The following is a 17,287-nucleotide window of genomic DNA, read 5'->3' as shown; positions in this document are numbered from 1 at the left end:
GCTGTCCCTTTCACAGAGTTGGAAGAGACATTGAGTTAATATAGCCAACCTTCCCATTTTATAAGTCAGTAAACTGATGTTAGATGATTTACTCAAGGTCTCACAGATAATAGGTGAAAAAGCTAAGATTTGAACCCTGGTTCTTTTATACGTAGGTTGGACTGAGTCCCCTTCCAACTGTAATTCTTTGATGTTGATTCTGTGACTCCAAATCCAGCACCTCTTTCCATTCTCCTCCAGATCTCCCCCCCCTTCTCTCTCTCTTTCTCTCAATCTCTATCTCCCTCTCCCTCTCTCTCCTCTCCCCTTCCTTTCCCAAAGTTGATGAGGCTTGTCCTTGGGGGATGTGGACTTTGACGCTTTGTAACACAGGTGAAAAAGTGATTGTTTAATGAAATACAACATTTCCTACCTAGGTATCTTATATCTTAGAAAGATTTGTATCCTTCTCTGTGGTCTCCACGTAGTAGCAATAAAAACGAATTAGCAGGTTGTTAACTGATTTTTCTCAATGTGTGATCAAATTAAAGTGAAAACACTCCTGGGTGCTTGGTGCAGTGGGGGGAGGACTGGGTAGGTATAAAATGTTTAACTGTGAGAATGGGAAAGCTGATGCTACCATTTTTGCAATAGCCAGCATTTATGGAAGATTAAGCCACCATAATTTGTGGTTCCACTGTTTTTGTGTTTGTCCTTCATTCTGGAAGAGAACCATGACATCAGGGAGATGATGACATGACTTGCAATTGACTTTAATTTGAGTAAGGGAGGGCTGTAAGAGGTCACGAGTCTCTGGGTCTAGGGACCAGACATAAGATCAGGATGACTGGAGATGGCCTGGGGGGGGGTCCACTATAAATTTAGAGGAATCCTATATATCCCCCCAAAGCTGGTCAATTTATTGTCTTCCTTGTACCATAGTGGCATTAAAAAAAACCCAAAATTCCATATTGCTCATGAGAGCCTGTGTTGCACTGTTGCCAATTTTACCTATCAATATTATGGAACAATCCAGTGGAAAGACTGGCAGCCCAGTAAATTTAATCAATATTTGCAGTATTACATCTTTTTTTTTTTTTGGTAGGAGTTATTTGCAGATATTGCAAGAAATATAGGTTACAGTTAAGACTTTTTGCCCTCTTCTCCCCACCCATCTTCCTCATGGGTCACAAAGCCTTCCTTCCCTTCCATAGTGTAGTAAGATGGCACAGTGAATAGAGAACTGAGCCTGGAGTCAGAAAGATCTGAGTTCAAATTCAGATCAGATACTTACTAGCTGTGTGAACCTGAGCAAGTCACTTAACCTCTCTCTGTCTCAGTTTTCTCAGCTGTAAACTAGGGGCAATAATAGCACCTGCTTCCCAGGGTTGTTTTGAGGGTTACGTGAGATAATATTTGCAAACTGCTTAGCACAGCACCTAGCACACACTAGGCACTTACATTCCCTTCCCCCTTCCCTTCCATAGTTATCCACAGTGGAATGTTATGGAAGCATGACAGTGACATTAATGGTATTTAAAAAACCCCCAAACCCAAGATCTTTTCTGAAACTGTATAATATTTGTTCCATGAAGTGGAAAAGAAGAGCAGTAAGCTTTGCACAAGCATGTGAGTGATTCCCGGGGGATCTCAGTATAACAAAAATCATCCCCCCCAAAAAAATCTTAGTTTTCAAACCAGTCAAATAACATGTTCGACTGAAAATGATGTCCTGATTGATTTGAAGTTAAATTTTAGAGCTCATTAAAATGTAAGAAAGCAGAAGATATAAAATTTTATTTCAGAATGAAAATATTTTTATGTTTTAGTTCCTATTAAACTTGTCTGGTATGCGTTACATTAAAAAGGAAAAAAAAACCCTTGCTTTTGCTGATTCTTTTCAGGTGTTCCATCTAAACAACCTTGTGTCCATATGGGGAAGGTGTTCCCACAGAGCAGAATCCTTCCCTTAGCTCCTGGATCCCTTTGCTGACCCCCTTTAATATACAGTTTTCCGTTAATTCTAGCAGATTTTTGGCTTGTTCTGCCTTTACTATAATTACATTCATGCCGAATAAGTCACATGCATGTCATGCTTCACCCGAAATAGCTATACAATCATTGTAGAAATGTCCATATCTATGGTTATGTCTGAATTCTGTGAATAGATGGGTGGTCTACACAATGAACTTCTCAAAGGGCCCTTATGCCTTGTTGAATATATTAAAAGAGAGATTGGTTACTTTATTTCCAGCTCATCAAGAATGAAAACACAGATGGCATCATGAGGATGTAAAATAAGGGGATTAGCATTACATAGTAGAACTCTCATTTTTGGTTGCTAACAAGCTGGGCTTATTTGTCCTTAAATGAAAACAACCTTTTCAATCCTAGAACACACAGCTTGAGGGAGTACCAAAGATAGTGAGGGGCTTATTTTAACCTGGAGTGCTGTGGTTTATGTACGTACTTGTCTTCTGTGGTATAGTTTATGCGTCTCAAATTCTAATGGACTGTGCCTTCCGTGAGAGTTCAAAAGTGGTATGGAAGGCCAAGGGTTGAGTAAGTGAGTGAGTGTGTGTGTGTGTGTGTGTGTGTGTGTGTGTGTGTGTGTGGGAAGAGGTCCTCAGGATGTGCCTATTGGGTTATAATGGATGAAGGACTGAACTCTAAGGGGGGTGAAAGACAGCCATCATGATTCGGGCCTAACATATACTTTTGATTTTTATTTTTCCTAGGCATTCTTTAGTGTTCGGGATCCTACACTTAACTCTTTTTGATACAACAAACTGAAAATGGATCCCTAAAAAGCCATTTATATTGAATGAATTCTCCCATAGGTATCATTCAATTTTGTGTTCTGTTGGTTTGATTCAAGCCATGAACAGTTTAGCTTCAGCCTCAATTAGTGGAATCAACTATTATTTGTAAGGCTTTTACTGTTATGGTTTCTGCAGTTATGTAACAAATATTTACCTTGGGTTTTATTAATGGGAAATTTCATAGTAAACCTTTGTTAACCATTGTGTAGATGTGGGGTAGAACATGTTCTCTTAATGTGGTCTTGTGTCGCAACCTTGTGGTATAAAATATATTTTAATAGGATTTAGAGTTGAAAAGCACCTTAATAGGAATTTATCTCAACCAGGGCTTTTTAAACTTTTTCTACTTGTGACACCTTTTCCCATTTTTGAAGTGTTTGTTGGCATTTCGTGGTGTGAGGGCATGCACAGTGCAGAGTGTGCGTGCTTTGTGTTCAGAGCCACGGTGCATGATACAACACGGCAAAACAATACCAAAACACCTCAGATTCATTATGGGTTTGGCTTTTAATTAATTTTTGGTCGTTGTGCATTCAGAAATCTTTTACTCTTGCCAAATCTTTTCCTCTTGCCAAATTTTTACTCTTGCCAAATGCAACTTGCTCTGTTACACTTGAACTCAACTCTTTTTAAAAAAAAAATGATGCATTTTTAATATCTTAGTAATATCCTGATATTTTACCTCTACGACCACATGTAACCTTCCCTCGAAACAAATAAAAACAGTTAAGTAATCTGGACTGGTAGATAGATCGTGTCTGATAACAAATATAACATTCCGTTCCCATAGTCCTCCATTTCTACCAAAAGGAGGAAAACACGTTCCATCATCTGTTTGCTCTCTCAGACCAAAACTGTGAACTCAGGTCTTTTGACTTTAAGCCCAATATTCTTTCCCACCACACTACAGTTGCTTATTTTAGTTCATTAAGAAAATCATTACTAACCTTGGATGTGATTATTGGGTCTGTAAAGGCTCTAGCCTTGGGCCTTGCTGACCCATAATCAACTCACCAATCACTGGTTTTGCCTTTTGGCACCATTCTAGGGTGCTTTTTGCTCCCGGACTTTCACCTTTAACTGACCCTGATGACCGAATCTCCAACTTAATTCAAGGGGCCCCTTTGTCTTTCTGGGCCTTGAAGTTCAGCGTGTACCACACCCTCAGTACTAATTACTGGTCCCCTTTCTGCCATTGCTAATGTAGATTGGTACCCATGTTGCTCTCTGAGTTCCTCTTTCCTTTTATCTCCATGTTGGCCCATATTCTAGACCACAAAAGTGTGTTTTCTAAGACCTAATTTGCCAAAGGGAAAGAGAAAATAGGAATTCAGAGAGACTATCCTGAGGGAGGAAATTAAAATAAAAGTTTGCATAAAAAGAAAACTATCAGGCTGAGGGGAACTTATATCTTAACCATCTAAGATTCCCTAACTTGGCTTAGTCAGGCATCTCCTCAGGAAGGCTGAATTTGGGATTAGTCCTCCCCTCATTGCTTGGTGGGGTTCATTCGTGATTCAATGCTTTTGTCTCACACTCTCAGCTTCAAGATTAAATGGATTTCTGATGGGCCCATGTTACTCCATTCAAATAGAGGGAGACAATAGAAAGAACCATCACATCAAGGTTTTTTTTTTCTTTTCCCCATCACTACAAAAATAAGAGCAATTCAATCTGAAAAAGAAATTAACTCTCAAAGTATACCAGATAATCCCTTTTCTTGTTCTGTCTCATGCCTTCAGATCTCATCAGGTGCCATGTCCTCTCTAACACTTCCCCTTGGGTTCCTCCTCTTCCCCTGGTTATTACTGCCCAATTTCTCCTGTACTATACTTACTTGCATCTATTTCATGGACCCCCAGTGGAATGTAAGCTCATTGAGCACAGGGACTTTTTTTTATCTTCATGTCGCAGTCTATCAACCAACTTAGCACAAAGTAGGTGTTTAATAAATGCTTGTTGAATTGAATTGACATTCTGATGCAGACTTTCTTTTTTTCTAAACTTCAAAATGTTTTGACTAATACAGGCCCTAGGCCAAATTATGAAGGAGATTCTGGAGTGGCGTTGCAGCCCCTTCACTCCCCTGTCTTGTGCCTCCCACGCGTCTGGCGAGTTCTTGCTGCCTCCTGGCTTCTCAGGAGCCATCCTGCTTGGGCTGGCCCTTGCTTGGGAGCTTGTCCTTTTGTTCTAAAATGTCTTGGACTCCTTTCCCTCCTTAGACCTTATCTAGTCTGATCTTAATGTCCCAGTCTTTGAAGTTTCTGCTAGGAGGCTGTCTAATCTGATCAAGCACTTTCCACAAATGGGCTTGTGAAATCCATCAGAGACCTTTGACTGTCAGAGTAGTAACTAATATTGATAGTTTCCACATCTGTAAAATACCACTTTACCTCCCTCACAGAGGTAATGTGTGAAAAGTGCTTTGTAAAAAGTAAACTGAACTAATAATAATAATGAGGAGGAGGAGGAGGATGCTGTTGATGATAATAGTAAGATCTTGGACGCGTTTGCAGAGAGACTGTTTCTAGGGAAACCTTTTAGGATTTGTCAAATCAGGACAGGTAGGCAGCTACTGACAGGCAAGAGTGACCTTGACTAGGGTCAATTTTACTAGTTAGTTGGCCTTTTTAAATTTTGTGTTTAGTAACTGCTGAATGGGAAAGTGACTATTAGATAATGGTTTTCTTTTTATCCTTCCTTCCTTGCCTCCCTCTTTCCTTCCTTCCTTCTTTTCTTCTTTCCCTCTCCTTCTTTCTTTGTTTCTTTCTTTGTTTCTTCCTTTCTCTCTTCTTTTCTCCCTTCCTTCCTCTTTCCCTTTCTCTTTTCCTTCCTTCCTTTCCTTCTTTTTTACTTTTCCCTCTTTCCCTCTCCCTCCCTCCCTTTCTCTCTCTTTTTTTCTTCCTCTCTCCCTTCCTTCCTTCTTTCCTTCCTTTAATGCATTTTTGTGGGATCCTTGCCATTGGATGCAATATATTTCCTAGTTAAGGGTTCTTGTCCTTGTCATTGTGGGTCCAAAGAAGTCCATCACAGAGTGGTCAGACTTTATCATTGTTTAACATAACAACATGTGGGCTCTTTATATGTGATTCAGTTGGCAACTTCTGTTTCAATATGTGCATTTCATTTCTTGTCTTTTAGATCTCTTTGGATGAAAGATGCATGCTGACTGTAGGTGCTAATGCATCTGAGAGGACTGAAAGATATGCTTCATCACTGCTACCTAGTGTTTCTGCAAGGTGAGTCACATCATTAATGTTTGGTGAATACAACACTGTGCTAATTGGCAGAAAATACTATTATTGCTACTATTACTAGCTAGCATTCATATTCTTTAAGGTTTGCAAAGTGCTTTAAATATGTTAACTACTTGATTCTCACAATAACCCTAGGGAATAGGTACTATTAATATTCTCATTTTACAATTGAAGAAACTGAGGAACATAGAGGTTAAGTGACTTGTCCAGGGTCACATAGCTAGCAAGTGTCTGAAGCAGAATTTGAACTCAAGTCCTCCTGATTCCCAGTCCTATATTCTCTCTACTACACTACCCAGTTGCCCTTCTTTAACTTTCTTTACTTCATTTGTTCTATTAAGAATCTGGCATGTATTAAATGAGATGCATCCAGGCATATGTAGATTAAGTGTTGATTTTTGGAGTCAGGAAGACCTGGGTTTAAGTCCTGCCTATTGGACTAACTGTGTAACCATAGACAAATTACTTAGCCTCCTAGGTTCCCAAGGTCACTTTCTCAGACTGTAAGTTCCAAACAGGTGGCCAATCTGCATTGGTAGAGAGAATTCCCACAATTATGGGTGAACACAAAGTTCAAGACCAGAGCAAAACAAACTGTGTTAAATAGAACATATCTTAAGAAAAAGTGACCTTCAGAGAGGCTAATTTCTTTTCTTTTCCTTTCTTTTCTTTTTTTTTTCTTTTTTTCTTTTTTGGTGAGGCTATTGGGGTTAAGTGACTTGACCAAGGTCACACAGCTAGTAAGTGTTAAGTGTCTGAGGCTGGATTTGAACTCAGGTCCTCCTGACTCCAAGACCAGGCTCTATTCACTGTGACACCTAGCTGCTCCAGCTAGTTTCAAATTATGTGGAAATATTGATTGTTGGTAACCTAGCCTAGATTTTCTTCTAGATGCAAGCTCAATCTTCATTATTACTGCTGCCAGGTCAGTAGGAAGGAATATTGATTTTGCTTGTTGGTTATTTTGGGCAGTGCAGGCTGATAGGTTTCTGCAATCAAGATGGGAATTTGGAGCTACTTAGGGGCCCAGTGGATTTTTTGCTATGAGTGACTTTTATACTGGTAGAGATGGGAGGGGGAAGGGACTTGGGTGTGTTGTTATAGAGGTATTTTTGGTCATCTGCATCCTGCTAGTTTAAAACACAGCTACCAGTGTTGTGATTTGCCAAATCAGAAGCATTCCAAAAAACAGCCATAGTAGCATTTTGATGAGACACAAAGAAACTGGAATGTTGTCACATTCATAGAGAATGACAGAAACTGACCACTTGTGGGTGTACTTTCTCCATATGACAGATCAGTGACTCTGCAGTTTCTGTTGATTTGAATGTCACAGATCTTGTCCCCAGACCACACTGAGTGATTTTGGTAACAGAAGGAACTTACTAAGAGGTGACGGTAGAATAATTCACACCAAAGAGACAGGAATGAAGATGTGTAGTCAAGGGATTCACAAACATTCAGAGAGAGCTGGCCAGCCAAGTGTGTTCTATAAAGTGGGAGAAATCCTTCAGAGTCACAGAATCTCAGAGTTTGAAGAGTTCAAGGAGCTCAAACTGTACTTGAACAAGTACCACCTCAACAACAGTCCTAGTAAGTGGTCATCCTGCCTTTGCCCAGAGACCTCCAGGGAGGAACAGCCCCTCTACCTTCTGAAACAGCTTGTTCCACTTTTCAATAGCTATATGTTAGGAAACTTTTCTTTATATTGAACTAAAATCTGTCTCTGCACCTTCCACCCATTGCCCCCATTTCTGTCTTCTGAGGCCAATCACCCACCCACCCAACCAGCATTTATTCATTGTAACAGTGAGATTAAATTTAATTTCTGTTCCACATGGCAGTTCAATAAATACGATCCAATCTTTTCTTTGCTGACTCTTTGCATCTTTTAAGATGAACTCATTCAATAAGCACAAACATTTACTTTGTGGATGACACTGTAAAGTACTGGGGGAGTTAACTTTCAGCAAATAATCATCTATGTTCTTCCAACTAAGCCTGAGTATTTCTCAAGGTTCTATCCAAATCCCTCCTCTTTCTCCACATTCTGTCCTTTGATCTCGTCCACATCCATGGGGTTGATTATTAAGTTTACATAGTTGACTTTCATTTCTATGTCCACCCCTAAGCTCAATCCTGCATTACCTGCTGTTACATCAAATTTAACATGTCTGAAACTGAACTCATCATCTTTCCCCTAATATACATCTCTTCCAAATTTCCCTAGACCTGTTGAGGGTATCACAATCTTTCCAGGTACCTCAGAATCAACTTTGTTGGGTTTTTTTTCCCTCTCCTTTGTATCCAGTCAAGTCTCATCAATTTTATCCCACAGTATCTCTCCCATTTGTTCCCTTCTTTCCACTCACCAGGCCAATGGTTCAGGCCTTCAGCACCTCTTGATTGAACTATTGTAATCACATCCTAATTGGTTTCCCTGCTTCCTTTCTCTTTGCTCTTCCATCTAACCTCCACAGATTTGCCAAAATAATCATCTAAAACAGGAGTTTTAAATTATTTTTGTGTTAGGAGCCCTTTGGCAGTCAGGTGAAGCCTTACAGATGTTAACTCAGAAGCATGTTTCTAAATGCCTAAAATAAAATGTATAGGATTATGAGGGAAACTAATTATATTGAAATAATCATCAAAATACTAAGAATAAAACTCAGTTTATGGATCCTAGATTAAGAACTCCTGTTCTAAAGACATAGGATCAACCATATATCTCCGCCCTACTCAACGATTTTTAGTGCCTCTAGGGTAAAATGTAAGCTCTCCAACTTGACTTTTAAGGACTTTACATTCTCTGGCTCTTATACCTTTTAAGACTCATTTCACATTATTTCCCTCTATGCATTCTACCTTCTAGTCCACATTCTATGTATACCTTTAGTGGCACGTGGTAAGTGCTTAATAAATATGATCCTCCCCCCCCTCCCCTCCTTTTCCCCCTTTCGTCCTCTCTTCCTTTCTCCTTCTCTCCCTCTCCCTCTATTTTACTTTCTCCCAAACCCTGTCCCCATCTCTCTCCTTTCCCTCTTCCTCTCTTTTCTTCTCTCTCTCTTTCTTCCTTCTTCCCTCTCTCTCCTTCCCTCTTCCCATTTTCCTCTCTCCTCTCTTCTTCCTCTCTCTTTACCTCTCTCCCTTCTCTTTCTCCCCTCCCCCTCCTCACCTTCCCTCTCTTGTTCTTGTTCTTCTTCCTCCTTTCCTTTTTCTCCTCCACCTTCTTCCTTCCTTCCTTCTTTCCTGCCTTCCTCTTCCCCTTCTTATCCTTTCTTCACAGAAATTGGACTATTAGCTATCCCCTGAACCTTACAGGTCATCTCCAGTATCTGTGCATTTTCAAAAGTTGTTCCCCATGCCTGGAATGTTCTCCTTCCACAACTCCCCCTCTTGATATTCCTAGCTTCCTTCAAGCTTTAGTTACTTTGCTAAAGATGCCACCTGCTAATGAAGGCCCATACTGCTTCCTCCAGTTTGTGTTTTCTTCCTCCTTAAAGTATTTTGTATGTAATTCTCTGAGTATATGTTGGATCCCTCCAGCAGAACATAAGCTCTTTGAGAGCATAGACTTCATTTTTTTGGGGGGGGGGAGGGCTAGGCAATGGGGTTAAGTGACTTACCCAGGGTCACACAGCTAGTAAGTGTTATGTGTCTGAGACTGGATTTGAACTCAGGTTCTCCTGAATCCAGGGCTGATGCTCTATTCACTGCACCACCTAGCTGCCCCCCCAAAGATTTCATTTTTGTCTTTGTATGGTCACAGCCTTACATAGTAAGTAATGCTTACACAAAGCAGTTGCCTAATAAGTGTTCATTGAATTGTTCTGAATTCAGTTCAGGATACCTGCCCTCAAATAGCTCATAGAAAAGCTAAGACATGAACATAAAAACAGTTCAAAATAAAATATGAAAAGGCATAAGAGAAGTATAAACAAGGTTCTATGAAGTTAATAGGAGGTAGAAAATCCCTTGCTAGGGATTTGTTCAAGGACAGTTTTATGGAGAAGGTGGTGTTTGAACTGAGTTTTGAGGATGGGTAGAATTCCAAAAACCAAATAACCTGTAGAAAGTATACATTTAAACAGGATTAGCTGCAACCATAATAATCAGTGACTACCTCTGCAGTGAGTAATTAATACCCAGTGAGAGGTGACAATGAATGACTGGAAGAGGAGGAGAATGAGTCAGGAAGGTAGAAAGAAGCCCTGATAAGGAAGGTAGGAGATGACCAAAAATAAGCTTGTAATTTGAGGGCATGAGAGCAAGAAGAGATCATTAGCCCACCCTTCTCACTTTCAGATGAGATAACTAAGACTCAAAAAAGGTAAAGTGACCCATCCAAGGTCATACGTAAGCAGAATTAGACAGGTCCAATCTAGTAAGCATTTATTAAGTGTTTACTATATGTCAAGTACTGTAATTACAAAGACAAAATGAAAAATGGTTTCTGCCATCGAGGAACTTACATTTTTCTGGGGGTACAACATATAAACAGTCAAGTTTGTACACAATAATGGAAAATACACAAAATGGGCATATTAGGTATACCCCCTGTAGAGGACTCATGGAATGATATGAGCAAGAGCCATATGAGATAGGCAGTCATAGGTGGATTGTGGTATACATCACTGGTGAGAATACTACATTGATGAGTAAGGAGAGGTAGAAATAAGGACCATTTTGAAACTGAAAACTATTTATAAAATGTCACCCCATTCTTTTGATGCAATATTTAAATTATAATATACAATGAGAAGAATCTAGTCCTGAGTATTACCATAGAGATACCTCTGATAAAATAAGTGGTGAAAATACCAGTTGTTGGAATTTTGCCATGTGAAAGACTAATTATGAATAAGGATTTTTTATTCAGTTCTAATTTTTTAACCATAAAAATATTACACTGGAATTATAAATTGACTAGAATATAATACTTAGATAAAGTTGGACAAAAAGAGAATGAACCAGACTCTTCATGTACAAGTTATATTTTCTTTCACATAACATAGATATAAAAAAAGCAAATCATGAGAAGAATAGCCATTTCTCTACTCTCACACCTGTGTATATTTTCTTGTGGATAAGAAAAATATATAGTGTTCTTGACAATATTCTATAAGGAAAAATTTCTCCCTTTCAGAGATTTGATAAACATGTCTGCTTTTCAAGCAGGAGCTTCTTTATAGCGCTCTTGTACTGTTTGTTGCCACCTTTTAGCCAGAGAATTGAAGTGCTTTGCAACTGTGATGACCAGTATCCAAATCTGGTTCCGTGTTGCAGAGCTAAATTTCACAGAATTATTTCCCTTTAGAACATCTTCATTCCAGACCTCAATGCTGGTTCCCAAAGGAGCTGCATGATAGACTGGGTATTCTACTAATGCCATGTCTGCATCCACAAAGCTTCCATTCTCTACTTTAACTTTTGAGTTTTACCACATTAATGGGCCCTAATCTTGTAAGACATTTCATTATTTCATCACATGAAAAATCACAATGTCCAAAGCTGAGGTCACGGTATCATAACCACATTTAAGAGTTTTTTTTTCTCTTTCCCAGGGACAATAGTGCTATTAGCAACTTGATAGAGGCAGGGAGGCACCATGGTTTTGTTCTTTGATGGCAAAGTCAAATAGAAATGGGGGCCATTAATCCATAAATGAGAATCCCTATAGGCTGCATTTTGACCATTAAAAAATGTGATATTATCTATGTTTTATTTTATTTTTATTTATTTTGTTAAATATTTCCCAATTACATTTTAATCTGGTTTGGGTGGCACTCAGGAGTATTATGGGTTTCACAACATTGGTTTAATGGATGGGGGTGCTAGATTTAGATCAGGAAGACCTGGGTTTGAATTCTGGTTTTGACATTGATTAGCAGTTTGACCAGGACAAGTTAATTAACTTTTGTAGACCTAACTTTTCTCATTTGCAGAATGACAAGGAAGAGAAGGTACCTTCTCGTTGAAAAAAATATGGCTATTCATAAGCCAGTGGTAAGCGCAGAGATGACTTCTAAATCCTTCAGGTCAGTCTCTTATCTTGCTGGGGGAGTCCCAGTGTTAGAACTCTGTGCTGGCGATATTATTGATTGGTGACTTAGTTACATCTCTATAACACATTCAGGCAATAATTAGCAAACATCTTCTATGGTTGTTGTGTTGTGGAACTTATAGCCTAACTGAGGGGTGGTTTGAGATTTTGTTCAGAAAGTTAGACAACAGTAGGAGAGAAAATAGTGTGAAGTGTGTCAGTCAGTCAACAAACACTTATTAAATGCCTACTATGTGCCGAGCACTGTGCTAATTTCTGGAGATACAAAAAGAGGTAAAAGATGTTCCCTGCCCTCAAGGAGCTCACAGTCTGATGGGGGTGGCAATGTACAAACAACTGCAGACAAGCAAGCTACGCATAGGCTCAGTTGAAGATAATGAGCAGAGGGAAGCCCTCGAATTAAGGGGAATCGGGAAAAACTTCCAGAAGAAGGTAGGATTTTAGCTGGGACTTGAAGGAAGCTAAAGAAGCCAGGAGGTAGAAATGAGGAAGGAGAGTAATTCTGTGCATGGGGGACAGCCAGTGAAAATGTCCGGAGTGGGGGAATGGAGGATTGTGTTTGAAAAACAGTAAGGACACCAGTGTCACTGGATCACAGTATGTGGAGGAGGGGAGGAAGGTGGAAGAAGAATGGAGAAGTGGTGAGGGAGAGCAGGTCCTAAAGGCCTGTGTGTCACCTGCGTAGTTTATGTGTGTCCCTCTGGGTTTGTTGAGATGTGGTTTGCAATTATGTGAATACATATCTTTAGAATCTCTCCCGCTTCTTCCCAAAAGAGTCTTTGATTCCTTCACGCAGGGAGTGCAGGAGATTGGGGCAAGGATGCTGACCTATTCTACTCTCCTCAGAGAGAGGGTACTGGGCTAGAATTGGATCTGTTTGTCCCAGTCTAGGTCCAGGGGTGGGGATCCTGTGGCCATAATGTCACAAGTGGCCTTCTAGGTCCTTGGGTGTAGCCTTTTGACTGAGTACAAGTTCAATAGAACAAATCTTTTTATTAAGGGGATTTGTTCTGTGAAGTTTGGATTCAGTCAAAGGGACTCACTTGAGGACGTAGAAGGCCACATGTGGCCTGAAGGCCTCAGGTTCCCCACCCCTAGTCTAGGAGATATTAGTTTTAGGTTCAAGTCACTATCTTTAAATAATAATAATAATAACAACAATAGCTAACATTTACACGGTGCTCACTATATGCCAGTCCTTTGCTAAGTGCTCTACAAATATTATCTTATTTGATCTACACAACAATCTTAGGTGCTATTATTATCCCCATTTTACAGTTGAGTTAACTGAGGTAAACAGATTAAGGGACTTGCCCAAGGTTCCACAACTAGTAAGTATGTGAGGCCAGATTTGTATTCCAATCTTCCTGATTCCACCTAGCACTGGGACTGTTATTGTTGTTCATTCCTTTTAGTCACGTCTGACTCTTTATGACCCTTTTGGGGTTTTCTTGGCAAAGATACTGGTGTGGTTTGCCATTTCTTTCTCCAGTTCATTTTAGAGATGAGGAAACTGAGGCCAACAGGGTTAAGTGACTTCCCCAGGATGACATAGCTAGTAAGTGTCTGAGGCCGGATTTGAACTCACAAAGATGAGTGTTCCCGACTCTGTGACCTGTACTCTATCCACTGTGCCACCTAGCTGTCCCAGCACTAGGTCTAGCAATCTTATTTACTATGCTACCTAGCTGTCCCTTATCCCTTAATGGGCAAAGAGTGCCCCAAGCTTTATCCGAAGGCTTGATGCTCTTCCCACCAAATGCCAGTTACACGAAGACTATCGCACATAGTAAGTAGTGAATAAACTCATTTATCCAAGCTAATAGCAAAGAGAAATCAGAAAAGGTAAACAGATTAGAATATGCTAGACAATACACAGAGTGCATGAGCTTTCCTACTGAGAGGGAGATATCTTAGCTCAAACAAGAGAGAGTTCTTGATCTCAGCCACAGGGGAATTCCCCTGAGTCTCCAGTGTGGCAAGCCAGCAATGGAGACATACTTGAGGCAGCAGCAATTCTGCATGTTGGCTTTTTTCTCAAGTCAATCTTTCCCTCAAAGGACCCTTTGTGGCCACTCTCAAAGCTGGATGCCGAAAGAAAAATCTCTTGTCTCCCAAGCTTGTGCCAATTTTGCCCTTAACACAGGCATGGACCATTTTTTTGTGGTTTAATCCTTTCAGTTGTGTCTGACTCTTTGTTGTGTAGATTGTATTGTTACACTTAGGACTCTACTGGAACTTAGAGGCTTTCCTAATATAATGGATTTGAGTCCTATTTGATACAAGGAACATAGGTTTTCTTTCATATGGAAGTATATAGGAAAAAAACTCATAGGGATTTTTGGATACTAAAAAGCCCTTATAAAATGGCATTTTGATGAGCTAAGTGTAAATGAATTAGAAACATACGGATTCAATTTCCCCAGGGTTTAAAAATTAAGGGGGGGAAAGTGCTTGGCATGAGGTCTGCTGGGCTTTGCCAAGAGGTTTGAAAAATAGTTTGAAATGTTATGATGACCTCTGAGCACCACCAGGTTCTCTCATCCTCGATGCTCCAATGAAGCCAAACATCAAGGAGTTTTTTACTTGGGAGACTGGGAAGAAGAGTTTCTTATCCATGCAGACCTCAGCTTTTGAGTCACATTTTTTTTTTAGAGACCCAAGGGAAGCGACTTGGGTTCTGGGCACAGATAGATAGTCATCTGCTCATGTAAGACAGCTATTTGAGAGACAATGTGACTTAGTAAGATAGGGTTCTGGACTTGGAATCAGGAGAACTTGTTGAAATTTTGTCCCAGGCACAAAATTAGCTGTGTGACTTTGGACTAGTTTTTTAACCCCTCTGGCTTCAGTTTCCTCATCTGTAAAATGGGGCTAATAATAGCACTTACCTCACAGGGTTATATTCAGGATTAGATGGGATGATACATGGAAGACACTTTGATAATCCTTAAAGAGCTATATAAATGTTGGCGATGATGATGATGAAGATGATGCCCCTTTACCACGCAGTCCCAGATTTAACACATAGATGATGATTCTTTCGGGAGAATTATTCCCTTAAGATAGTTATTGCTTAAGATGACTGATTTGACTGTTATTGGATGGTGTGAAGACCATCATTCAGTAGTACTGGTGAACCTGGCTGGCATGAGGTGTTATTCATGATACTGGCCACTTCTCCCCTACTTTCTTCCTACAGAAAGTGGCTAACTCAGTTACCTAGAACAATTTTGTCAAACTCAAATAGAAAAGGGATCCCAGTAAGCTACGTATTGATTTAGAAAACCACAATTAACAGTATTTATGTTATATGGTATTTTTATTTATTTTGTTAAATATTTCCCAATTATGTTGTCATTTTTGTGAGAGCTTTTTTTGGTCCTCTTGGCCACGGGCTAGAGTTTGACACCTCTGAGACTACAATTGTCTACCAAAACCTTGCCCTAGGATTTTTTTTTCTTCCAGGCAATGACAGAATGAAACTGGTTAGGGCTTGAACCAGGATGACTTCACTGAGAAAACCATCAATGTGTATAGATCAGTTATTTAATCACCAAATAAAAAGAAAGAAATGCCCCCAACATCTGGGTCCACAATCGTTTAGTTGGAAAGAGTTGTCATTTGACTTACACTGGGCATCAAAAGAACTGAGAGGCAGTGTTGAACACAGATCTATGAAAAAAGGGATTGTTTGTTTAGAGAGACACTTCTCTATCATTAGGGTCTCTAGAAATTTAGAATAATCCCGTTTTTCCTGACTTTGAAGTATCTTCCCTGGATTTTTCCTTTTAAAATATTTTATCTCAGGTCAGTGGTCAAAAGTTCAGTCCTGGACTCCCAAGAAAAGTTTTACAAAGGGACTCCCTTACAGCCCACTACCCCTAGTAATCTGCCTCCCCCCCCCCCACCTTTACAGAGTAGACAGTAAAGGCACATTGGGATAATAGCAGTTTTTTCTGATTGGCTCCCAGCCTCCTTGGGCTTTGTCTCAAAGTCCTTCCAAGGAAAAAAAAATATTTATATTTAAGAAGACTTGAGGACTTAGTGAAGACAGCAGAAGTTTCATAGGTTAGAGGGCAGAGTACAGGGCTGGTTGCTATGAGATGTGGTTTCTAACACTGGCTCAATGCCTGTATTTCTTTTCTTCATATAAAATAGGATAAGCGATGCCCCACCCATTCTTCTGCTTATCTCCCTAGAATGTGGTGATTAACTGGCATGTACTCTTATTTGCGAGATATTCTATTTTTCTAAGTCCTCAAAACAAGTAAGACAGAGGTTGAGAAGCTGAGCAATAAAGAGCTTAATAGCATAATTAGTGGGAGGATTAGGATCTGGGATTGTATAAAATCTGGAAACTGAGAGGGCAGCTTAGTTGATAGAGGTCTTTTAAGGGGTTTTGGAAGGGGAGTGTGTGGTGGTGATGGTGGGTTGTGGGGTTGTGGAATGAGTCTGTGGAGGTAGATTGAGTTCAGGAGCAGCAAATCACAGAAAGTTGAGGTGGAATACTGGAAATTGTGCACATCCAAGGTCAGTCACGTAGCAAGAATGAAATTAAGAGGTAGAAAGCTCCAGGGCTCCACAGGTGCCTATGAGGCAGCAAAGTGGCTTAGTAGATAGAATACTGGACTTGGAGTTAGAAAGACCTGAGTTCAAAACCTGCCTCAGACGTTTACTTGTCATGTGATCCTAGGCAAATCATTATTTAGCTTCTATATGCCTCAGTTTCCTCAACTGTAAAATGGAAATGATAATGGCCCCCAACTCACGGGGTTGTTGTGAGGGTTAAATGAAATAATATTTATAAAGCACTTATCACAGTGCCTGGCACATTGTAGGAGCTTATTAAATGCTTGTTACTTTCTGTTTCAGAAGGCTTAGGCTCTGGCAGTTTATTGAGCAAGGTTGACTCTCTAAGGAAATTTACTGTCTTAAACCTCCTCAATGATAGCAGTCTTAAAGCGCATAACATGCTTTCTGGTCCATTGAAATTCTGCCCATGCTTTGGGCCCAATTTAAAATGTCACTTCCTTTATGAAGCTTTTCCTGAATCATCCCTCCTTTTTGGGAATAATCTTTCCTTCTCCTGATCTCACACAATATTTTGCACTTCTATTCTGTATTAGAATTATTGTATATTTTTCAAATAGCAGTAGATGAAT

At 39.9% G+C, this 17,287-nt stretch overlaps 1 long non-coding RNA gene across 1 annotated transcript in view; it reads left to right on the top strand.

Annotated features, from left to right (window-relative positions):
- LOC114037096 overlaps positions 1-17,287 on the top strand; it is an 813,500-nt gene that overhangs the window by 87,865 nt on the left and 708,348 nt on the right. Inside the window, exon 2 of the long non-coding RNA XR_003568412.1 lies at positions 5,943-6,040. This is a non-coding gene — a long non-coding RNA (uncharacterized LOC114037096). The remainder of the gene's footprint in view (positions 1-5,942; positions 6,041-17,287) is intronic.

This window comes from Vombatus ursinus, unplaced genomic scaffold (assembly GCF_900497805.2).
Source record: "Vombatus ursinus unplaced genomic scaffold, bare-nosed wombat genome assembly UNPS02010219.1, whole genome shotgun sequence".
Taxonomy (NCBI): domain Eukaryota; kingdom Metazoa; phylum Chordata; class Mammalia; order Diprotodontia; family Vombatidae; genus Vombatus; species Vombatus ursinus.
This window is presented reverse-complemented; position numbering and strand designations above follow the sequence as displayed.